Source organism: Mustela lutreola, chromosome 10, assembly GCF_030435805.1.
Source record: "Mustela lutreola isolate mMusLut2 chromosome 10, mMusLut2.pri, whole genome shotgun sequence".
Classification (NCBI taxonomy): Eukaryota; Metazoa; Chordata; class Mammalia; order Carnivora; family Mustelidae; genus Mustela; species Mustela lutreola.
The window spans coordinates 100,694,349-100,704,143 of NC_081299.1; the positions used below are offsets into that span (position 1 = coordinate 100,694,349).

The 9,795-nt window shown below is 43.3% G+C and overlaps 1 long non-coding RNA gene across 1 annotated transcript; it reads left to right on the forward strand.

The window, feature by feature from the left end:
* The first annotated feature begins 2,444 nt into the window (after positions 1 to 2,444).
* On the forward strand, positions 2,445 to 9,332 carry LOC131810061 (uncharacterized). The gene is made up of 3 exons (XR_009345387.1): positions 2,445 to 3,594; positions 3,938 to 4,077; positions 6,326 to 9,332. It is a non-coding gene; the product is annotated as an uncharacterized LOC131810061 (long non-coding RNA).
* Positions 9,333 to 9,795: the final 463 nt, after the last annotated feature.

Sequence of the window (9,795 nt, forward strand, 5' to 3'; positions counted from 1 at the left end):
CAGGGACCCTGCCATTTCCTTCAGGGCTGGGTGGGTCCCTTCTTCCCCATCCTGGTCCAAGTGTGTGGCCAGAGCTAGAGGAGTCCAGCTGGAGCTCCAGTCTGCCCAGCCAAGAGCTCAGACACCCGGCTCAGACAGTCTCCTTGGGGGCCTGGAGGAAGGAGCAACAGAAGAGGAGCTTTCTAGAAGCTACACTGAGCACGATGTGGTCCCCAGAGAGCTCTGGAATGAGCAGAGGACCAGAGGCCTCTCAGGCACGTCAAGGATAACCTCTTCACAAGGGCAGCACGTGACACAAAGGCCTGCCATTTGCCCTGGGGGTTCAGGGCCTGGCACCCTTCAGCCCAAGTGCCCAGGAAAGGTAGCCCTGGGCGTGCAGGATGGAGGGAAGCAGGTCACACCTGGCTTCTGCGGGCATGGTTTCATTTTCCTCCTCTAATGAAATGTTTCTAAGAAACATAAAATGAAAACATTCTGAGGGTTGGGTATTTTTCCACTTGGCAAACACCTGTGATTTATATAGCACAGGCTGCTCCTCCCTCACTCTAGTCCTTTCCTTCTTCCTCCCCGGCGGCAGCCCAGTGCAGGTCAGGATCAGCTCAGCTCCCCTGTGTTGTGGGGCCCCAGGGACAGTGTCTGGAGAGGTCCGCCACCAGCGCCCTCAAGAGCCCGCAGCAGGTGCTTGCTGCCCAACACAGTAGGCTGTAAAGTAAGATAGGGAGTCTTGTGTCTCTGTGGTCCCTCCAGGAGCCAGAAGAGGCCAAAAGAGATCTGGTTCCCAGCAACATCAGGAGAGCAGAAGCTGCAAAGGGCAGAGCCTCCCCAGCCCCCTTTAGCCACAGGGCGACTGAAGCTTCCCTTAGCTCTCACCTTGGGCCTAAGAACCAACAGCCTCCACTTAAAAAGGAACTAGAATTTTTAAAAAATTTAACTTCAAGGGGTCCTGGAGTTTGTCATTGGAGACAATTTGCAAATAGGAAGCAAACACACACAAAAATGAGAGAGGAGAGAGAGAGAGAGACAAGAAGCTTTTGTCAAATTCATTCATGCAACATTTGCTTATTTACAAAGCACACTGTGTCATCATTAATGCCGAGTTACTGGAAGATTTACAAAGATTGTTGTATTTAGTCCCTGGCCTCAAGGACCTATCACGATATTGCCATTTCTACTTTGCTCTCAGATGATCTGAATCAGGGAACTCACCCTTGAAAGGGCTTTATCCCATCTAGTCTTTTTGTCAATAAATTTTAGATCTGGCTTGCTTTGGCGCAGGTGCCTCGGCTAACAATTAGATGAAAGCCAGGTTCAAGTAGACGTAGTGTAGCCAGTGTGGGTTTCATCTGGCGCAGGAAGCACTGAACGAGCTTCTGTCCTATAGCGTGGCTGGGCGCCAGGGGTGCGGAGAGGAACAAGGTCAGTCCCTGTTCTCAAGAAGAGCCCCCTCAAAACATATCCAAAGGTAGAATAAATGCCATAAAAAGACATGACGCTCTGGGGGCAGTGAGGGTAAGACCCCTCACCTGGGAGTCAGGAAGGCTTTCTGCAGGAGGTGGCCTTAGAGAGTTAAAACAACCCGTCCTCCCCCAACCCTGCACTCTCTTCTGTATCTCTGTCGTATCCCAAGCTCGTCTATTTATTCACTCTTAATCATCCATGCACACATTCAGCAAATATTTATTAAGCTCCATGGTGTCCTAGGCACTGTGCTAGGCTTGAGAGTCCAGGGGTGAGAGCAGCACAGATCAAGTCCCAAGTGCTTGTAGGCATTCCACTGGGTGGGGATGGGCCAGAGACAGCAGCCAACGGAGGGATAAACATATCACCATGTCGACCATGGTGAGTGTTCTAAATTAAAATAAGGTGCGGGGGACACATAGCTGAGTGGATACAGGGGAGGCCTGTGTGTTCCATTTCAAGTACAGCATTAAAGAAGTCCTCTCTGAGGTGGAGACATTTGAGCAAAGACCTGAATAAAGCAGCAGAGTGAGCCTGGGAACTCTAGGGGGAAGAATATTCCCTGCAGAGAGAACCGGCAAGCACAAAGGCCCTGGGGTAGGAGCCTGACGGATGGCCAGGTGGCAGGAGCCACCTGTGAATGAGGGGAATGGTGGGTGGAGAGGCCAGCAGGGGCCAGGTGAGGAGTCTGGGTTGCATTCTAAAGGTGATGGGAGGCCACGGGAGGATTTGAACAGGGACTCGGATCATCTGACTTTGTGTGTTGAAGAGATTATTGTGGCCGTAAAAGGTCAAGGAGGGAAGCAAGGAGGACTTAGGGAGTATTTTCAGTTTGAGGAACAAAAAATAGAGCTGACCTTTCCGATATAGGGAAATAGCAAGAGGAGTGAGGCTTGGGGCGGGGATGTCAGGGGCTCGGGTATGGGCGCACCAAATTTCAAGTGCCTGTTAGACGAACCTGAGTGGAGACACCGAGCAGGCCGTTGGATCTGAACTTTAGGGACTAGTCAGAAACACCATGGCCAGGCAGAAGGCCCAGTGGATGAGCACTCCCAAGAGTTCATTCAGGTTTGGTCTATAGGAAATTATTAGAACTTCCTTTGCTGGAGCAATATCAGGAGCCTAATGAGGTAAAAACCAAATCGTGGGTGTAAGACAGTAAGGATAGATCATGCTTCCAGAAGAACCAGCTTTGAGCTTTCCTCATTCCCTTTGAGTTCATTAGTTTTCACGCTTATCTCTATTTACCTCCTATTTCCTTCGGGGTGTCGGTTCTGCTATGGAGGGGAGTCTCACCTACGTAATTCTCACCTTTTCCTCTTTTCTGAGGCAGGTGTTTCAGGTAGAAAAGTTTCCAAACATCCCACATGAGGCATTGCACAAGTTTTAAAATGTGGTGATTACACCGTCATTTCGTTCTGAGGATTTCTAAGTTTCCATCGTGAATGGAAATTCTTTGACCCCCCTCTTCCTGTCTTATCCCCGGCAAGGATGCAGTTTACAAAGAGAAGTTTACTACAGAAGGGCCACAAAAATGACAGGCATATCTGAAAAAACAAAGACATGGAAATTATCAAAATAAAAAGTGTAACCACTGCAATGACAACCATATTCACTAAGTTAAACAGAAGATGAGATGACACGTTGAAAGGGAATTTATTCAGAGCACAGCAAAGAAATGCAAGAATATGGGGAAAACGAAAGAGAAGTTAAAGGCATCAAAGCTAGAACAAGGCCTGTTATGCCTGATTGGAGTTCTGGAAGGAGAATCAAGATAAGATGGAGCAGAGGTGATCGCTACTGAGGAGATCCCAGAAATGATGCAAACTGAATGATCTGTGAACCCACAGATCCAGGACACATAACATATGGGAAGCAGGATAAACTAAAACCAAATCCATGCCTAGACACACTGCATTGAAATGGCAAAACATCAAAGACAGAAGACCTTGAAAGTCACCGGGGAGAAAACACAGATCCCCTGAAAAGGACGGTTGGAAGGAAGCCAACTTCTCAGCAGAACAATGGAAGCCAGGAGACTGACCATAACCCGTCGAGCGAAAAGAGCTGTCCACCTAGATCTGTGCCCTCTGCAAAAGGGTGGCTCAGTCTATTAAGTGTCTGCCTTCTGCTCAGGTCAAGATCCCTGCTCAGCGGGGAGCCTGCTTGTTGCTCCCCCTGCTTGTGCTCACTCTTTGGCTACCTCTCTTTCTCTCTCTCTCTCTGTCAAATAAATTAACAACAACAACAAAAAAATTGGGGGCGCCTGGGTGGCTCAGTGGGTTGGGCCGCTGCCTTCGGCTCAGGTCATGATCTCAGGGTCCTGGGATCAAGTCCCACATCAGGCTCTCTGCTCAGCAGGGAGCCTGCTTCCTCCTCTCTCTCTGCCTGCCTCTCTGCCTACTTATGATCTCTGTCTGTCAAATAAATAAATAAAATCTTTAAAAAAAAAATTTTTTTTTCTTTTTTTTTTTTTAAGGGACTCTTCCAGAATAAGGGCCAAGAATCTACAGGATGCAAAACTGAGAGCATTTACCACCAAGAGACCCATTCTAAAGAATAAACTTCAAGGAAGAAAATGATGCCAACAGGATGGTATGATATGACCAGAAAAAAACGGTAAGTGAGTAAGTGGTCACTATATCCATAAACTCAAAATAGGTTTTTCCCCGGAACAGCAGTGTGAGAGTTCAGAGAGGGAGAAATGGGGTGGGTGGGGAGGAAGGTTGAGCCCCCCATCGTAAGATTTTGGGTTAAATACGTGTAGTAAACTTTGAAGGGAACTACCAGAAGCATAGAAAGAGCACGTGAGCATTCCAAATGTGGAAAGACAGAAAAATAGGAAATAAAGGGAACGGCTTGATTAATTCTTTTCTAAAGGCCGGAATGAGGAATGACAGGAATAGACAGTTTCAACTAAAACAGGGATGGGCTATTAACGCAAGGCGAGACTAAAGGGTAAGGCCTAAATCCCTGGAGGGGTTTACCGTGAGATAGTGGTGGGTCAGACCAGAGCTTTGGGGAACGTGAGGTTGCCCAGCGTGGAGGGTGCACCCAGAAGGTTGGGGCAGGAAGCTTTACCACACTCTGGGCCTGAGCTGGGACTGTAGCAGGGACCAGGGACCAGTGACGAGAGAGGAACAGGCTGGGGAGATGAAAACGTCTTCTCTGTCATCCCGACAGAAAGCCAACAGTGCCCATGTCCTTTCAGTCAAATGACAGCAACAGGCCTCTGATCTCAAACCAGGAAGTAGTGCTTGTGCCAAAACCAGGCCAGAACGCAGAGCTCCACATCGAGGCCTCTGGAACTGTGAGAGGTTGGGCTTTTTTACATACGAGTGACATAATGAGTGCCTCAGGTAGTCTGGGCCTTCCGATCCTGCCATCAAGGGAGGGGGCTGTTCAGTCTCCCCTGCTGAAAACCAACCTCTTGGCAATTGTCATTTGAGGCTGTGCTCTCTCAGAAACTAAATGAACACTGGAGACTCACACACACACACACACACACACACACAGTGTTTTAAAAACAACCGACTCCACTGTTACTGTAATAAAGATTCCTCCCACATGAACCAAGATTGGCTGATTCCAAGTCCCTCCTCTCCAAAGTTCTTCACACCTCACCTGAAAATAATAGGAGGTCCTATTATTTCAGTAGGCTAGACGGGTATTAGTTTTCACATTTCCTTTCACTGATGAGGAGACAGTGACCCAGAAACTGACGTGGCTCGCAGGAGATCACCCAAAGCTGAGGGCAAGGAAGCCGGCCCGTGGGGGGCGGGCCGGTTTCTCTTTCTGCCGGCAGGCCTGAGCTTGTCGGGGTGAAAAGGGGGAGTCAGTGGAAGAGGCTGGGGCTGACTCCAGCTCTGTTTCCATCGTCCCCCTCCCACTCAGTCCTGCTACTTCTTTTTGTAAAGGGTTTCCCCCCGCCGCCAACAAATAAGGAACAGTTTGAGATAAACATAAAACCTTGCGTTTGGATTTTCACGGATTTTCTCCAGTGTAGGTCCCAGTGGGCAGTGTAGACCCAGTGGCCCCGGTTTTTTCCTGAGAAAAAACCCAACATCCAAAAAACAGCAGTTCCTGAGAGAGAGAGAGAATAGAAGAGGAGGCTATCAAAGAAATAAAGAGGATTTTCCCGACATTAAAAAAAAAAAAAAACACGAACTCACACATTTGAGAGGATGGTCTTGGCGCCTGTCACAAAAATGAAAGACTACCTCTCTGAAACTGCGACGTTTCTGAACACTGTAAACAAACAAAAAAACCTGAAGAGCTTCTAAAGAGAGGCAGAGTACAAAAGTCATATTAAAAGGGCCAGGAATGGGTTTGGATTTTCTGAACGTCCCCCTAGAAGAGAGAACATATGGATCATTGCTTTCCAGCGTGTTCTGTGGGAAAGTGACGTCCCACCTAGAATTTTACATTTGGCCACACTGTCAAGCATGAGGCTCAAATAAGGTCATTTTCAGGACAAGCAAGGTCTTTAAAAATGTACCACTTGAGGAAATGACGCTTGTGAAATGGCGAAGCTAACACTGGCGTTTGGCCGAAGCCAAAAATCACCATCTGAGATACATGACTAAATCAGAAATTTTATTGGTCAAGTTTACATATTAATATAACTTTATGACAAAGAGCCTCAGAGGTCTTTAAAGTCTGGGATTATAATTCAGGGAGAAGGCTTTGTCAGCACTTCAAGCTGCTCGACTATTCCTGTGGTCATTATATCTGTCATACAAACAGATGCTCACTTTCAACGGAGTTTGGGTGGTGGACAAAGCTAATTCTAGTGTCTCCTTGTCAGCCCGGGTACCACTGATGGTGACATTGTTCTCCAATGATTAATCTTTTCTTTTCTCTATAGTAACTCAAATAATGCTTATCGCATTTTCAACTCTTACTTGAAGATTGGGCTGCTGATGAAGATGCTATTTCTTGGAAGCAGTCCAAAAAAAGGGAAGTTTTGTACTGTCAGAATATATTCATAAGGAAAGCAAATTTTTGCTCTCACACAAATGTGTATTTTCTTCAAAACCTTGGATAAATAGGTCTGGGAATGAAATGACAGAACTGGATTTCAGAATAACAAAGTCCATAAATTTTCACCTGGATCTAAGATTCTATCGTGCGTTGTGGCAATTTCAGCATCTTCCCTGGAGAAGAATGACAGGAGGAATTGAAACAGGCATAACTTAAGAAAAAGTTGTTCTCTGGGGCACCTGAGTGGCTCAGTGACACACAGTGAAGTGTCCAACTCTGATTTCAGCTCAGGTCTTAATCTCAGAGTTGGAGGATGGAGCTCTCCGTTGGGCTCTGCGCTGAGTGTTGAGCTTGCTTGGGGTTCTCTCCTTCTCCCTCTGCCCCACCCTCCAATTTTCACATGCATGCGTGAGCTCTCAAAGGAAGGAAGAAGGAAGGAAGAAAGAAAAAAAGGAAGGAAGGAAGAGGAAGGGAAGGGAGAAAGAAAGGGAAAAAGAAAGAAAGAAAGAAAAGGAAAAAGAAAAAAAAAAGTTGTCCTCTCGAGGTCTTTCATTTCAGTTACTTCTCTAGCAGAGTCTAGCAAATGAATTAATTTCTCTGCAATCAACCAGTGGGTGTGAGCTGATCCCACTAGGTTGGTATTATTACCTGACACCTACAAGATTAAGTCATTTTTTTAAAAAATCAAGCCATTTTTTATCGGCAATAGCTGCTGTTCCATCTGTTTGACCATCTCCCGTAAGTACATGACAAAATGATTCCAGAGTCATGCAGTTTCTTTTCTGCTGAAGACTGACGAAAATGGCCCATTATCTTTTTGCTTCAGTCTATAATTCTGTTAAAATATAGTTGTACTTACATTCTTAATATACAAACTTGAGAATGTGTGCAAGATGTTTTGCTTGTCATTCCTAAGTCACTTACTATCTTCGCTGTGATTTTTCTACGGTCAATCTAAAGATGGGTTTTCTATTCTATAAACTCATCTTCTATCAGTTTTGCCCTTCTCTTGGTAAGACCACCTCTCCCCACTCCCATGCCCTAGCCTTACTCCTTGACAAGCAACTTTAAGTAGTTTAATTCCTGAAAGTCCTCACTTTCTGAAAAGGAAAAACACAACTGTTGCTTCTACTGTTTCCTTTTACTATTTGCACCGATACTTCTGGTCTCCCAACGTGTGGATTTTTTTCTCCCACCGACCAATTCTCCAACACCAGCTGCGTGTCTGTTGATTCCATCTAGTTCAGACGCCATCTGCCTGAAGTCAGGCCTCACAGGGTAAGGGCTCAGCCGCACAACACTGTTCTCTTTTCACACACCAAGAGCAAGCATGAGACCTCAGGTCAACCACATTTCTGTCTGACGTGACTACAAATCAGGGATTCCTCAACCCCCTCCTCAGGTTTGATAATTTACTGTAATGGCTCACAGAACTCAGGAAAACACTTATGTTTACTGGTTTATTACTTAATAAAGGATATAGATGAATAGCCAGATGAAGAGATACACAGAAAGGTCCAGAAAGGGTCCTGAAAGCAAGAGCTTCTGGTCTCTGGAGTTGTGGTGCACGCCCCTCCCAGCACATGGTTGTATTCATCAACCTGGAAGCTCTCTGAACCCCCTAGCTCGGGGATTTTTATTAAGGCTTCATCACATAGACATGTAACTCAATCTCCAGTCCTTCTTTCTTTGCTGGAGGATGAGGGTAGGGCTGAAATTTCCAAGCGTTTTAGCTGGTCTTGCTGACCCTTTCCCACCCTGAAGCCCACCAAGAGTCACCTTATTAGAACAGCAGATGTTCCCATCACCCAGAAAATTCTAATGGGTATGGGAACTCTGTCAGGAACCAGAATCAAAAGACCAAATATTAGGACAGAAAGTTTTCCTAGCATCTTTATTGCTTAGGAATTTACAAAGGGCTTTAGGAATGCTGATCAGGAGCTGAAGATAAAGGCCAAAATATTTATGTATTTTATTATATCACAATACTATACAATATCTTGAAGTAGTAGAAATACTAACTTATGGAAGACTTTAATAAGTCCAAGACTCCTATTGTAAATTCTAAGGGTATTTAAAAAAGAAAAAAAAAAAGTCTTGTGGAATGTAAAGAAAAAATAATAAATATATATATATATAAATATGTGTGTGTATGTATATATGAATGACAGATTTAAATCCAAGTATATCAGTTACATTAAATATAAATGAACTAAACATTGTAATTAAAAGCAAAGGTTGCCAGCCAGGATTTTAAAAAACAAAAATATTAAGCTATATGATTCTGTCAGCAGAGTCTACTGGAATATAAGGATAAGAAATGTTAAAAGCAATAAAATGGATTAAGGTTCATCATGGAAATACTAATCAAAAGAAATCTGGCATTATTATATTAATATCAGAAGGATTACCAATATTGCCTTTTCTACATAGCAGGCAACGAGGGGTAAGTATTTTAGTATCCTAGTTCTTTTCATTCAACCTGGAATTCATTGCTTGAAGAAATCTCAAAAATATCTCATCTTTGATCGTTGAAAATTGGTGTCAGTCTATTTAGTTCTTTTAACAAGTATATTGTTTACATTTTTCTCCAAGGACTCAAAACTATGAGAAATTATCTTAAAGCACTCTTATGATGTCTCCACTTTGAAATCTGATATGTGAAAAGAAAATGTGTTTTGTTTACCTCATTTTTTTCTAAAAAATTTTTTTATACATTATTTATATATTATGTCTAGATAGAAGAAGGTTTATTGTGGATGGTGTTGTACATGGTTTGGCTTTTTTCCTTCCTATGAAATGTTGAAGGGACAGAATACTTCCTCAAAAGCCATAACAAGTATTCTTGAAATACCTTTGGCTTAAGTGGAATTAAATAACTGAAAGCTAAATATAGTTCTTAAAGTTTATTTTGTCAGTGTTATGAGTGCTAGTACATCAAGCTATTCTATAATAATCTGAATAATGCTCTATTATTCTTTCTTGTGGTGTTTAACTGTTTGACACTTTGGGTTCATAAATTTCTTCTTACAGTTATCCTTCTAATGCATTCTAACTTACCCTTCATATCAACTGACATTGTTTTTTCTACATATGTAGCTATTTGTTTTTAATAACTGTTTTTGTATGTAAAATTACTTATTAATTCTTGTAGCATTTCAATTTTGTAATAATTGAAATACATTTATATTTGACTTATTATTTATAGAATTATATAATTATAGAATTATATATACAGAGAATTATATATAGAATAATTATAGGTTTATTTATAGAATTAAAAGATACAAAGTACACAAAGAGATTTAACTCCAAAATACATCTAAAATGATTACCCTCAAGGATGAATATTCT